This window comes from Cnephaeus nilssonii (genome assembly GCF_951640355.1).
Source record: "Cnephaeus nilssonii genome assembly, chromosome: 2".
In the NCBI taxonomy this organism is placed as follows: domain Eukaryota; kingdom Metazoa; phylum Chordata; class Mammalia; order Chiroptera; family Vespertilionidae; genus Cnephaeus; species Cnephaeus nilssonii.
In genome coordinates this window covers 80,950,880-80,965,499 of record NC_137073.1, presented here as the reverse complement: position 1 = coordinate 80,965,499, position 14,620 = coordinate 80,950,880, and the positions used below count along the sequence as shown (strand labels likewise).

The 14,620-nt window shown below is 44.9% G+C and overlaps 1 protein-coding gene and 1 pseudogene across 13 annotated transcripts in view; both read left to right on the top strand.

Moving 5' to 3' along the window:
- The first annotated feature begins 1,758 nt into the window (after positions 1 to 1,758).
- On the top strand, positions 1,759 to 2,849 carry LOC307114940 (keratin, type I cytoskeletal 18-like; annotated as a pseudogene). Its single transcript has one exon. The product of its transcript is annotated as a keratin, type I cytoskeletal 18-like (transcript).
- Positions 2,850 to 11,548: 8,699 nt separating this feature from the next.
- Positions 11,549 to 14,620, top strand: part of ERBIN (erbb2 interacting protein) — a 112,525-nt gene continuing 109,453 nt past the window's right edge. For 4 of the 12 annotated variants that reach the window (XM_079784515.1, XM_079784509.1, XM_079784517.1 and 1 more), the window contains exon 1: positions 11,549 to 12,390. The gene's annotated coding sequence lies outside the window, so the exon portion shown is untranslated. The remainder of the gene's footprint in view (positions 12,391 to 14,620) is intronic. The other 8 variants (XM_079784511.1, XM_079784519.1, XM_079784516.1 and 5 more) reach the window with 4 other exon arrangements.

Sequence of the window (14,620 nt, the reverse complement as noted above, 5' to 3'; positions counted from 1 at the left end):
CTGTGCAGGGATTACACAGCGGGTTAATAGTCTAGTTTTTTGCTTCTTTTGGAGCAACAGATGAAACATAATACCTTCTTTTAGGGCTATTACGTACTTTTCAACACAAAAGACTTTAAATGAGGTGGTGTGAGAAAGTAAAAGGTAGAGTCTGTGGATGGAAATTTATGTTGGTAATGATTCTTGAACTACCTTCTCTATTAGTCACTCAGAAGCATCAATGAGTCCTATACATTAAAGCAAAGAGAAATATTACAAAATATTACACACCGGGTAGCATATCAGTATGGAAGCCATGCTCACTCTATTTTTGTTATACTCTATTAGACACGTATAAAGAATGATTATCAGCAAGATTCCAACACAGATGGTTTTTGGTAAAATGAGATAAAGTGATTATAAATGAGATGAAGAGAAAACACAATATCATCATTTCAAGATAAACTTCTGCAGTTCCAAATTGGAATGGCTTATTTCTTTAAAAAAAAAAAAGTTTTTATTGATTTCAGAGAGGAAGGGAGAGAGAGATAGAAACATCAGTGATGAGAGAGAATCATTGATCAGCTTCCTCCTGTATGCCCCAACCAGGGATCGAACCTGGGACCCCTCAGTCAGCAGGCCGACACACTATCCACTGAGCCAAACTGGCTAGGGCAGAATGGCTTATTTCTTTATATTCAATCCCATGAATACAGAAGCTGTGGTTCTAGTCATGAATAGCACCATTATCAAGATCCTATTGTTTCTACTTGGTGGGATATTTCCCTTTTATTTTGCCTACTTTGTAAATTCTTTATTTTCTACACTGCATACACATTGCCTTTCTAATAGAAAGAGAGAGAAAAGGAGAAGAAAGGGACCAGCTTTTGTTTTAAAGGAGCAGAGGAAGAGGAAGAAAAAGAAACAGGAAGTATTTCAAGGTGAAATCAAAACTGCTTTTGTTTTTATTCAATAGAAGATTGTGAATTACCAAAAAAAAAAAAAAAAGTCCCCAGTGATTAAATGTGAAAATGTTGGCAAATATATGATGTGGAATATCTATTGGTACAGGCCGTAAACGTAGTCACAGGGCAACATAGAAGTTAATGGCACTTACACTGTCTCAGGCTGCTGGGTTCATATTCCAGTTCTACAACTTCCTAGCAAGGTGATCTTGTGCAGGCAGGTTATCTATTAACTGGCATCATAACTTATTGTCCTGATAAGGATGTATTGAAGAAGAGGAGTGAGTCAGAGGCTTGGGAGAAGTTTACAGAGGCCAAGCTGTGCTGCTTGGATCGGCTGTAAAAGTCAGATACTCGCTTCCAAAGGTGGCTGAGAGGAACAGTGGGGAGCCTCGATGTCTGCAGTCAAGGTTGCCCTCTGTCCCACTGGTTTCCTACGCAGAGGCTCTTGGTACAGCAGGATCCAGTGTCCTGGGATATCAGACGCACTCGGAAATGAAATGGCCTTCAGCAGTTTTCTTTCTTTTTAACTAATTCACAACTATTATTTTTTATAGTATAGATTTTTTTTTTAGTTTATCTATACTCAATGTCAATGTTATTCATTTTTTATTTTTTAAAACTTTTCCCTTATATAGTATATTGAAATCAATCTCATTTGTGGCTTTTAGGAGAATTTAGCCTTAAAATCTTTTCTCTACTTGCTGTTTTTTGTTGATTTTTTTTTTTAACTCTCATTTTCTCTCTCCCTTCACCTGTTTGTTTTCTACAAACTTATTTTAGTCTTTTAAAAATATTTTGCTGGCCAGCCAAGATGGCATACAAGTGCATCCAGCAGCTGTGGAGGAAGAAGCAGTCAGATGTAATGAACTTTTTCCTCAGGTTGTACTGCCAGCTCTCTGCACTCTACAGAGCATCTGGGAGCCTGGCTGCAGGGGTGGCCCAGTGTGTGGCAGGCAAATGCTTGAATGACTGTCTGGCCTCCTACTTGGTAAGGGTGAGAAGCCTGGAGGCTGATAATCGGAGACTGGAGAGCAAAATCTGGGAGCACCTGAAGAAGAAGGGACCTCCGGTCAGAGACTCGGGACATTACTTCAAAACCACCCAGGTCCTGAGAACTCAGATCTTTACAAATTCTGTGGGCAATGCCTGCATTGTTCTGCAGATTGACATCAGCCCATCTTGCTGCTGATGACTTCAGAGTCAAGGATGAGACGTAGCTGGCCATGAGCCAGTCTGTGGAGAGTGACATCAATGGTCTCCGAAAGGTCACTGATGACATCAATCTCACTCATCTGCAGCTGGAGAGAGAGAGGTCGAGGCTCTCAAAGAAGAGCTGCTCTTCATGAAGAAGAACCTGAGGAGGAAGTAACTGCTCTACAAAACCAGATTGCCACCTCTGAGTTGACTGTGAAGTTGGATGCCCCCAATCTCAGCAAGATCATGGCAGTCATTCAGTCCCAGTATGATGAGCTGGCTCAAAATAATCAAGAGAAGTTAGACAAGAATTGGTCCCAGCAGACTGAGGAGAGCACCACAGGGTCACCTTGCAGACCACTGAGATAGAAGCTGCTGAGATGACACTCACAGAGCTGAGACATACAGTCCAGTCCTTGGAGACTGACCTGACCTGAATGAGGAATCTAAAGTTCAGCTTGGAGAATAGCCCGAGCGAGGTGGAGATGCACGATGCCATGCGGATGGAACTGCTGCAGCTGGAGTCAGAGCGGGCCCAGGTCCAGGCAAAGGGGCAGCGCCAGGCCCAGGACTATACAGCCTGCTGAACTGCAAGGTCAAGCTGGAGGCTAAGATTGCCACCTGCCAGAAGAAGGGGAGGACTTCCATCTTGATGACGCCCTGGACAACAGCCACTCCATGCAATCCATCCAGCAAAGTGGTATCTGAGGTCAAGACACCAAAGTTCTGAGGTATTAAGGCAGCAGAAGCAGGGCACCCCGTGGGGTGCAGGAGGCCAATAAAAAGTTCAGAGATCCTTGAACATAATTTTTTTTTAACTTCATGTCCTAGTTTTAAGTCTTGCATTAGTCTTTTTAAAAAAATTATTTTAAGCCTGCTTTCTTCTCTTTCTCTTCTACTTGATGCCATATTTTTTCCTCTATTGTCTTTGTAATAATTGGCAGGAAGCAAATCCAAGGAAGTGTGAAGAGTGGAGAGACTCCACCTCACAAACAGAGGCAGGAGAGGCATTCTTCTCTTTCCTCTTTTCTATGGCTACTCCTGCACTTGCCTCCTTGGATCCTTCCCAGGATTCTCCAGCCCCAACAGAACCTTAGTTCATGAGCCTGGGGGAATTGGAGAGTTAATTCCCTGCAGGGCCTTAAACTCATTACAGCACTTTTGACTTGTGAGAACATTTGCTACCATCTCACCCTGTTCAGCCCTTATTTGAGGAAACTAAAATCTTAAAATCCATGGTTTCCACAGTGTAATCATTGGAACTTGGTCAACTGTGGCAAATACATATCCAGAAGCCTGGTGGTCTGGCCTAGGGGAATATGCCCAAGAGGGGGTCCCAATGTGTGCCCAGGCCTGACTTTTTGAGGTAGTGCTGTTGAGCTTCCCTTTAGACATTCATGGACAGTGGCATCAGAAAGACTCTGTGTCTAGTTTCTGGGACCATGTTTAAGCCAGTTTAATGCCAATTTATTTGTCATCAAATTGGTTCACTTCTCTCTCTGTCCAGGTCAGAGGAGAACCCTTTGATTCTTTGGCTCCTCTCCAGAGCACTGAAAAGGTACTACCCCAACGGCAATGAAACAGCAAAAGCTAGAGTCTCAGTTATCCTGGCTTTTAAATAGGGTTGCTCTCCACCTGATTTTTTATTGCCTTTGTATTTCTTTTTTGTGAACTGCTGGTTTATGTCTTTTGTAAATACTTCTATTGGAAAACAAACTGATGGTTGCCAGAGGGGAGAAAATTAGGGGGGTTGGGTGAAAATGGTGAAGGGATTAAGATGAACAAATTGGTAGTTACAAAATAGTCATGGGGATATAAAGTACAGCATAGAGAATATAGTCCATAATATTGTAGTAACTATATATGATGCCAGGAGGTTACTTGATACTTTGTAAATTATATGATTATCTAATCACTATGCTGTACACCGGAAACTAATATAAAATAACATTGAATGTCAAAAAAATACTTCTATTGGATTATTTTCTTCTGGATTTTAAAGAGCTCTTTATATCTGTACTAGAGGCCCAGTGCATGAAAATTTGTGCACTCGGCGGGGGGTGGGGGGTGGGGGGGTGTGTCTCTCAGCCCGGCCTGCACCCTTTCACAATCTGGGGGCCCTCAGGTAGGGTCCCTAGGCCTGGACTGAGATCAGGGCTCTCCTACCCGCAGCTGCAGGCAGCTGGCCCCACCCCGCCGCTGCCACTGCTTGCCATCTGTGAAGTGCTGTCCTCCCTCCCCTGCCACCAGTGGCCTCCCTCTGTAGGCAACAGGCTGGGCGGTGATGGCTTGGCTGGCCTTGGGCCTCCCTCTTTCTTTGCTGGGGGGCGGGGCCAGCCCTGTGAGGAGCAGTCTGCCTACCTGATCGCCCCTAACAGCTGGCCTGCCTACCTGATCACCCCTAACCTCTGGTCTGCCTACCTGATCACCCCTAACCACTCTGCCTGCCTGCCTGATTGCCCCTAACTGCTTGCTTGGGGGCGGGGCCAGCCCGTGAGGGGCCTTGGTGGTCTGGTCTCTGGTTGTTTCGGTTGTGATGCCTCTGGCCTTTTATATACAGGAATTATGAATATTAGCTATTAATTCTTATATATATTTTCTCTCATACTGTCATATGTCTTTTAACTTTGTGGTGTCTTTTGCCAACAGAAGTTTTAAAAATTTTAGTAGTTCTGTCACACATTTCTTTGGTGGTTTCTGGTTGTTCATTGTCTGGAATATAGTGGCGGCAATGTGGTATGGTTGAACACATACTGAACTGGGGGGGAAATGGGTTCTAATTGTGATTCTGCCACTAACCAGTAGTGTGACTTTGGGCAAGTCTTCAAACCTGAGTTTCTTTACCTGTAAAATTAGAAACCAGATGACCTCCAAAGTCCCTTCCTAGTTATTCAATTACTGAAAATTCTCAGATTCTATGTTTTAAAAGCTTATTTCCTTTAAATAAGCCAAATGTTCTCCTTGAAATTAACACTTCTAAATTGCCTGGCAATGTTCTCATAGAGTAAAATGTAGCCAGTGTCTCAATTATAAAAAGTCCTTAAGTTTTGGCATCTGAATTAATGACCTGAATTTTTATATGAAAGGTGAATGAGTTTATATCTACTTCCTCTTATAGGCTATAGGCTTCATAGGAAATAAACTTTGCATTCAATATGTATTCTAAAGTATGTATACTATAGAGCCACTATGTCAATGGACATTTAATATGGCTTATGATATTTTATTAATGATAATGATCTTTTATTTGGTGTTTATAGTGTGCTTTCATATACATCATCTCATTTGGTGCCCTGATAATCCTATGAGGTAGATAAAATAGGCCTTACTCCATTTTATAGATCGTGAACTACTGCACAGAGAAAATAAATTATTTGTCCAAGGTCACTAATTAATAAATTGTAATGCCAGTGCCATAACTTTTCTGAAAGATGATAATATTGATGAGAAAAAAATTATTGGCTAGGTTTCATTACTTTGGAAGACAAAATAGAAATATCAGTTATCTATGAGGTAGGGTGGTCAGAAATCAGGTAAATGAAATAAAATATCAAGACTGAAAAAGAAAAATCATGTTGAAAATTGTAAAATAAATATTTGAAAACTATTTCTTCTCTATATATTTATTTCGACATAAAGAAGTACAAACGCTTTGGAAGGAAAGTGACATTTCTATAACTAGCTTGGTATGCTATATGGCAGGAGATATGAAAAAATACTATGTAAAGTTTTGTATAAGAAAACAAAAACTCTCAGAGGGAGTTTCCCGAGGTAGAAGGAAGAGAAACTTAGCGTCCATTTTAGAGAAAAACTGGAAGAACAAGAAAATTAAAAATGAAGTAAACTAGAATACTATATGATTGATCTGATGGCTGACATTAATTTAATGGCATTAAAAACAAAGGGATTAGACTAGGGAAAACAGAAGAGAGAGGAAACATAAAAAATATGTTATTACTCAGATTAGCATTTTTGAAGGAAATTTGCCATTAATTCCCAGAAAATAAATTTATTTCCAACTGAGGAAAATATGAGTATGAATGTATATCCAGAATTATTTTAGAAAATCCAACTGAGAAGTATCATTTTACAAATACTTATTAAACCAGATTTGGGTGAGACTTATCCAGTATTCTGATTATGATATGGTCATCATCAACAATGATTTACTCTTACTTTCAAATAGAAATGACATGCTTAACTAAAAAACAGTTCTTATGTAACATCTTAGAGCAGAGCATTTAGCCTCTTACTATACCTCTGATTATGCTTGATGCCTATATATTGGCTATTTTCATGGCAGATTTGATACTGAACAGTTTTTTTCTAAGACAAAATACTATAGAAGAATAAGTAAAGCTATTATGTCAGCTTAACTAAGTAGGAAAAGCGGTTTTGTTACTCAAAGAAAGATAATATTCTTAAATGAAAGCCTGCATTGAAGGGAAGTAGGCAGTAGTATTTAACCTTTTCTTTCGTTGATTTAATACTGTTATGATTTAGAAAAAGCATACATATTGAAATAGATTATGATTCATACCAGGGAAAATTTGAGATGGGAATTAGATCAGAAGAAGGTAATATATAGGCTATTTGCTGCAGTTGTCCTAGTTTTACATATGTTGTCCCTGTGTAATTATTATTAATGTCTATTAATTAACTCTCAAAAGTGTTCTAGTGTGAATGATACACTATATGATGGAAACATGGTATATACTGTCAGTGAATTTTTAAAAATATATATTTTTATTGATTTTAGAGAGGAAGGGAAAGGGAGAGATAGAACGTCAATGATGAGAGAGAATCATTGATCAGCTGCCTCCTGCACACCCCCTACTTGGGACCAAGCTGTATGTGCCCTGACTGTGAATCGAACCATGGTCTCCTGGTTCATAGGTTGATGCTCAACCACTGAGCCATGCCAGCCAGGCCTGTCAGTGCATTTTAAAGTGCACTATTAACAATAGCTAACACTTTTAAGTCTGCCAAGCACTTTATGAGCATTGTCCCATGTAGTCCTCCCAATAATCGATGAAGCTATTAATATTGTAGTCCCCATTCTAGAGAAGAAGAAACTCAAGTTTATGTTTATAGATGTCCAGGAACTTGCCCAAGTCATTCAGTAGCCAGCTTTTGAAGTCAAGCCATCTTTTTTCAGAGGTCACACAAATAATCACTATGCATTATTTATTTTCTCCACACTTACAAAACTACTAGTATAAGACATCTGAAAAAAATTTAACTATGATAGGATACAAAATGTCTGATAGAAAAAAAAAGATTATCAAGCTTATACTAGGGGAAAAACAACTTCAAAACTTTTCATAAAACTTTTCACAAATACAGGCAGACTTCCTTGTGATTTATAAAATATTATTGAAAATACGTCTGGCCCTGGCTGGTTTGGTTCAGTGGATAGAGCGTCAGCCTGCATACTGAAGGGTCCTGGGTTCGATTCTGGTCAAGGGCACATGCCTGGGTTGCAGGCTTGATCCCTAGTTGGGGGCATGCAGGAGGCAGCCAATCAATGATTCTCTCTCATCATTGATATTTCTCTCTCTCTCTCCCTCTCCCTTTCTCTCTGAAATCAATAAAAACATGTATTAAAAAAATGAAAGACAGAAACATGCTGTGGGAGGAATGATTTCATCCCCAAAGTATTACAAAAATCCTTAATTTTAATTCTTGCATGTACTGCCTTTTTTGAGCCCTAGGATCCCTTTCCCACACACTTGTCACCCTAACCTCCTGCCATTTCTATCTAGGGGCTAACATGGAAGTGAAAATAGGGAAGTCAATCCCTATGAAAAATACATGTTATAATGTGTTTTGATCTGATCTAATGCTTCTAGACCTTTTTAAAAAAGAAATCTAACCCTAATCTCGCCGGAATATTAACTTTTCCCAAACACTACTGTATAGTGTTTTAGGTAACCAGTTTGGTTTTAGGTAACCAGTTCTTTACTAGGTGTTGAGAAAGGGAGAAAAGGAGAATGATCATTCTAAATTTTTCCTCTGCTACCTTGGTCTCCACACTGCTTCTGTGCAGCTGCTTGGGTGGCATGGGGGATGACAGGAGGACCCTTAAAAACTGTGGATAGGCTCTCTGCTGAGAAACGTCCTCCCCACCCCCATGGATGCTGTGTGCATTCCCTGGAATGGCGAAGGCCTTGAGGCTTTACTTCAGTTATGTGGCTTATCTCTAGTAGACAGTAATTCCTCTCCTGAATCCAGCCATTGGGAAGGGGAATCCCAAAGAAAGAATTCCCTGTCTTTCACAGAGTATTATTTAGAGAAAGTATTGAGAATCATAATTGGGAAGATCAATAAATATTTATTAGCTTACTGTCTAAGGTGGTCCTGGAGTTCAGTTTATTTATTTATTTATTTATTTTTAATATTTTTATTGATTTCAGAGGAAGGGAGAGGGAGAGAGAAATAGAAACATCAAAGATGAGAGAGAGTCATTGATCAGCTGCCTCCTGCATGTCCCCTACTGGGGATTGAACCTGCAACCCAGGCATGTGCCCTTGACTGGAATTGAACCCGGGACCCTTCAATCCGCAGGCCAACGCTCTATCCACTGAGCCAAACCAGCCAGGGCTGGAGTTCAGTTTATTATTACAGAATCACAGTTAAACAGCCTTGTTTAGGGTGAGGTTTTAGTTCTCCTTTTAATCATAATTGAAACTGTGAAGTCCATCTTAGTTCAACTATGGGAAGATTGTCAAAGAAAACTAATCTGTAAAGCACACATTTGTTAAAAAAAAAAGAACAAATGGAAGATTTGGCTGTATCTGTATGCGCTGTTCATGTGAGTTAGAAGTAGTCAGTGATGAATAACAAAGATGAGTCATTACTTCTGATTACTGAATACCCTGATCATATAGCTGTTATGTCACCATTTTATATGAGCACAGATGCAGAGTTCCTGCTGAAGATACTCTACAAAGGGATTTGAAAAGAAATATTTGTCAAATAGTTTAATTGGCAAATGCATCCTCTCTTCCATCCTTGTAAGGCCAGTGTTTTGGAGCTTTCTTACAGTGTAAGCATCAAATGGGGGGCACTTTATTGTCTATACATCTGTACTCTCCATATATTGCCCACAAAGTTAAACCATGTTTTCCTCTCCTACCTACTCGGAATCAGCATATGTCATCATTATATTCCCTTCCATCAGAAGCTGCTTTGGGGAAACAATCTGATGAATTAGGTATATATAACGAGTAAGGCTTAAAATATTACCTTTCCCTGGATTATGGCTTTATGCTAGAGAATTAGACAGAAAGGGATTAAACTCTAATGGTAAAATATCAGGTGTAGGGACTTTTGGTTATAGGACTTTTCTAGTGTAAATGATAGGGTTGGTCCCGTATATGAGTTTAACTTTAAAAACAGGCTAGGGCCAGGACAGGTCCTATTTATTTAGGTTGGGGGTAGGGGTGGGGGAAGTTAGGTTTGAGTCTATGATGTCACATTTAAAGAGGTATGGCATCAACCTGAGGCTAAATACAACACTGGAATTCCAGACTCCTAAGGGAGCTGGTAAGGGAAGCTTTAGGACAGTGACCTTTCCGTTCAGAGCTCTACCCTTGAGTCTGGTCAACTCAAACCAGTTGTTGAAAGTGGAGCAGGAAATCTTTCGTGTGCAGATTAAAAATACAATATGCTGCCCTAACCGGTTTGGCTCAGTGGATAGAGCGTCCGCCTGTGGACTGAAAGGTCCCAGGTTCGATTCCCGTCAAGGGCATGTACCTTGGTTGCAGGCACATCCCCAGTAGGAGGTGTGCAGGAAGCAGCTGATCAATGTTTCTCTCTCATCCATGTTTCTAACTCTCTATCCCTCTCCCTTCCTCTCTGTAAAAAAATCAATAAAATGTATTTTAAAAAATACAATACGCTAACTTTAGAATTGATACAATGCCCAAGACTCATATTCACACAAAACAACTAGCGTGGTATTACTAGCATCCCTGGCTGCCGGTTCACTTCCTAGCTTCTACTTTAGTGCTGTCACCTCCAGCTCAGCAGTGAATGAGCCTGAACTCTTTGGTCCTAACAGGGAGAGAACCTTCAGCCTCTGCTCTAGGAGAAGGAACTACCTGTGTTGATCCCAGCAGTTCTGGAAGTAGTGAAAATGCTCCCACCCCTAACAATGTCTTGAATACCTTTGGGAGGTATTTCAAGTGTTTGTCAGTGTGGGTAAATAATTCCGATTGGACTTGGTGAATTCCTCCCTTTGGATGCCAGTCAGAAATCCTCTGCAGGGCGTACAGCTCTGGATTCAAACTTGGTAGTAAAGAATTATCTCTGGAACACAGGCGGAAGGACTGACTTCAGGGACACGGAGAGTAATTACCATCGCTGTACACGGTTAAGTACCGCAGAGACTGGGGGCGGGGAGGGGGGGTGCCGGAGCTAGGACGTTCCTCCTCCTCTGGGTGAAACGAGGCCGACTTCTCGGGGAACCTATTTCCAGCAGGAACTGCGAAAACGGCAATGTTACGGTGGAGGCGTTTTCTGCCATATGTGTTGACAGACAGCTGAAGCGTCTCCCTGCAATAAACGCCAACGCTGCCAAGGCTGAGCGATGGGGGCCGGCGCAATCCGGCGACCGCACCGCCGACCCCGCCGGCGGTGGAAGCCCGCGTCGCCTCCGGAGTGCGGCCAGGGTTCCTTCTAACAAAGGCACTACCTACCCCGAGGCAGTTCCGCGGGCCGTCCTCCCCCGCCCACCGACAGCTTTGTCTGCCCGCCCGGGTGAGGCTGGGACCTGGAGGACCCCAGCGGCTCGCGGCGCGGGCAGCGCGGAGCCAGGGCCGGCGTGGGAAGCGGCCGGGCGTTGCGCTGCGGGTTCGGGCGCGCCGCGCGTGCCATCAGAGGAAGCCGGGGCGAGCGGCGGGGGTACCCGCAGCCTCCGCGGCGGCCGGGACTGGGACCGGAGCCCCCGCTGCAGACCTTCCAAGAAACTCCTGCGGCCCGGCGGGGGCCTGCGGGGGCTCTCCGCCTCCCGGGCTGGCGCGGGGCGGCCGGGGGGACCTCGGCATCCCCCACCTGGGGCGGCACAGGAGCGACCCGGGCAGGGGAGGAGGGGCTCAAGCCGCGCCCCTCCAGCAGAGCTTCGGCGGCCCCCGGCCCCCGAGCCGCCGCCGCCGCCGCCGCCGTGGGCCGCCCCGCCCCCGCGCGCGGTGACTGGCTCGCGCGCCTCGGGCCGGCCGTGGGCGGTGGGGGCGCCCCCGCGGGAGGCCGCCCCGCCCCCAGCCGCCGCGCGCAGCCTCCTCCCCGCCCCCTGCTCCCGGCCGAGGCCGCCGCCGCGGAGCCTGGGAGGCAGCACCTCCCTCCGCCCCAGCCCCCTCCTCCCGGCTCCCCTCCCCGCCCCTCGCTCTCTCTCGCTCGAGTGAAGGTGGCGCGGCGGCGCGGGACGCAGCTTCGGCCCCCGGCGCGGCCCCGCGAGCTCGTGAGGAGACGCAGCCGCCGCCCCCTCCCCTGCGCTTCCCGGGGGAGCCGCGCAGCCGGGGAAGAAGGACCAGGAGGGAGCGGAGGCGCGGCGGCGGGAAACCGGGAGCGGGAGCCGAGGGCTCGAGGGCCAGAGGGGAAGGCGGGGCGGGCCGGACGGAAGGACGGACGGCCCGACAGACGGCCCGCTCGGCCCCTCGGCCCCGGGCGGCGGCGCGGCGAAGGGCGCGGCAGGCGCAGTCGAGACAATAACCCCGCCGCCCGGCTCCGGGGACGGCGCGGAGAAGGAGGCGGCGGCCTAGCGCGGCCGAGGTCCCAGCGCCCCGCCGCGTTCGTGTCCCCGCCGCCGGGCCCCGCCGCCGCCGGGAGAGCGGGGCGCGCCGGGGGCCCGGGCCGAGGCCGCCGCCGCCCCCTCCGCCCCCTCCCCGGCGCGAAGCTGGTTTTCCGGGTTCCCCTGGACCGAGCTGGATCCTGCCGCTCGCCAAGGCCGGAAGTGAGTTTCGCACGGTAATTCCGGGCGGTGTCACGAGTGAAAAGTTTTGTGTGTTTTTTTTCCGGCGGAGAGCCTGGTCGGGGCTGGGAAACTCCTGCAAAACTCGAGACCCGAGCGCCGGCCCTCTTCCCAGCCCCCCTCCCCCGCCGCAGCCCGCTCTTCCGACCGCGGGAGGCCGCTCCGCATCCGCTCGCCCCGGGAGAGGTTCGGCCGGGGCCCCGGTGACGACTGGAGGGGAGGAAACCATGTCTGGCGAAGCCCTGAGAGAGCTGCCCTGAGACGCCGTCCGACCGAAAGGTAACTGGCACGAAAAGTGTCTGCCCGTCACCGAGCTCCTGGGCAGGAAGGAGACGAAGGGTTCTTACTTTCCCCCAAGTTGTCCTCCATTCTCCTTTGCTGTGGTCGAACTGGGTAGTGTTTTAGGTGCCAAAGAGGAGAATCGATCCCCCCCACCGCACCCCACCGCACCCCACCCCCGTCCACCACCATCTGGACTCTCGTTATTTCAGCAGAGGTCGTCAGAATGCGGTGGGACGAAAACTTTCCAGCAACGGGGAGAAAGCCTGCCTTTGTTCGGCCCTAGGTCCAGCAGTTCTACTTTTCCGGAGTATATGCAGTGTGTATGTGTATTTTTATTTATTAAGTTGCTGAGCCCGGCACCTTTTGCCTTGGGAGAAAGTTAGTTCGGTGGCTGCAGCGAGTGATTTGCTGCTGCTGAGATGGCTGCCTCATTTGTTTATGCTGTGACCGATTACCTGGCGTTTGCGTTTAATCCTACAGAGAGATTTTTTTTTTTTAGTTCCAGTCCTTATAAATATGTTCCGTTGGATTTTATAGACAAACAAACAAAAAAGCCATTCTTAGTTGTTTGCCTTGATAGGTAATAGATGCCTTCCGTATCTGGTTCCTTTCAGGCATTTAGAACCTTGTAATAATCGGTTCATTAATTGAAAGCAGTGTCTGCTAGATTTTCCTATGTAACTGACTTAGGGGGGGGAGGGGGGAAGGAAGGAGTCGTGTTCGGGATCCAGAGGGTTACAATAAAGAACGAACTCTTGTAAGTGGTTGGATTTGTTAGGACTTCTCTGCAGTTGAGAACAGAACGTATAGGAAGGGGGAAGTAAAAACGCTTGAATTGATTTTCATGGGAATCCTACTGACTGGTAAACAGCTGTGCTTTTTTAATAGTGCAGTATTTACATCTTTGTGTCGGTCCTAATGTTGTGGCCCGCTCAACCTAAGTAACTGGTAGAGGTACCCTCCTCTGGGGCAGGAATTAGTGAAGCGTGGGAGACATTCCACCAGTCAGCGTTACAGACACTTCTGAGCCAATGGGCAGTCTTGATAGATCAAACTAGGTTTGGTCGCAGCAGACACACAGTGTTTCTTCAGTGGTGTCTTTTCAAGTTTGTCTCCCTGCCCCCCCCCCCCCCCCATACTTTTGAGGTAAAGGGAGGTGAAAGATAATACGGTGCTTTTGATTAGTTATTAAATAAATGTGATATCCTGTTGGTAGGTATATCTTAAGTGTAAATTGTTTGGTTTGTCCATGCTTCCCCAAGAAAAATTGTTGGCCTAAGTTCAAAGAAAAGGAAAGGTAGGTCTTAAAGAGCAGGATCAAATTATTTCGCAACTTGTTCTTTGTTATTTAGTAAGTACGTTTCAGAATGGAATTCTTTTAACTGTTTGTTAGTATATATTTTTATTTTTTCCCCCTCAGAGCTTAGTTTCTGGGAAAAAAGTTGTTTTTTTTTTAAGTTGGTAAGATTTGGGAACCACCCAGAAATTCCTGTTAAGCCAAAGTAGCCTTATCAAGGAATTTAAGTGCATAACTGATCTACTTTATGATTTTGGAACATATCCTTAGGCAGCGAAAGGTTATTCTTGGGCACCTGAAAGAGTGGAACAAAATAGATGGCATTGAACCTCAGTTTCCTTATATGGCTTATTCTTGGCCTCAGAGCAACAAAGCCTTAATGGAGCAAGTCATTTATAGAGAATTATCACTTTATGAAGATGTTTCTCTGCATTAGTGAATTTTACATATGAAAAGTATTGCAGCACTCAAACATAACTACTTAAATCCCTGTTTTTAGATCTTGTTCTTGAATTTTTTTCTTGAGGGAGCAATATGTTTGCAGAGACACATTTTTTGGAAGCGAGATATTCATCATCGTAGTTGCCATCAATGCCTCCCTGCCTCTCCCCCTGAAAGGAAAAATTTACTTTGTGGATTACTTACACTTTTGTTAGTTTAACACTGATTTAACATAATGAATATTAGGCCTTATATTATTGTCACAGTGTAAATATTTTCAAAGCCTTGTTTAAATGTGACAATGGTTTGCAAAAAAATTTTAAAAAGGTGATAATCAGTTAAAATATTTCGAAATGACTTTAAATTTTGGATATTCTTAGTATTTGTGTGGGTTTTCTTAGGTTAAATAGTTAGATCTAGAGTATTTCCAGTATTTGCTTATATTGCATAAAATTACATTTAATAGGACTTTATTTGAAGGTGCTAGTT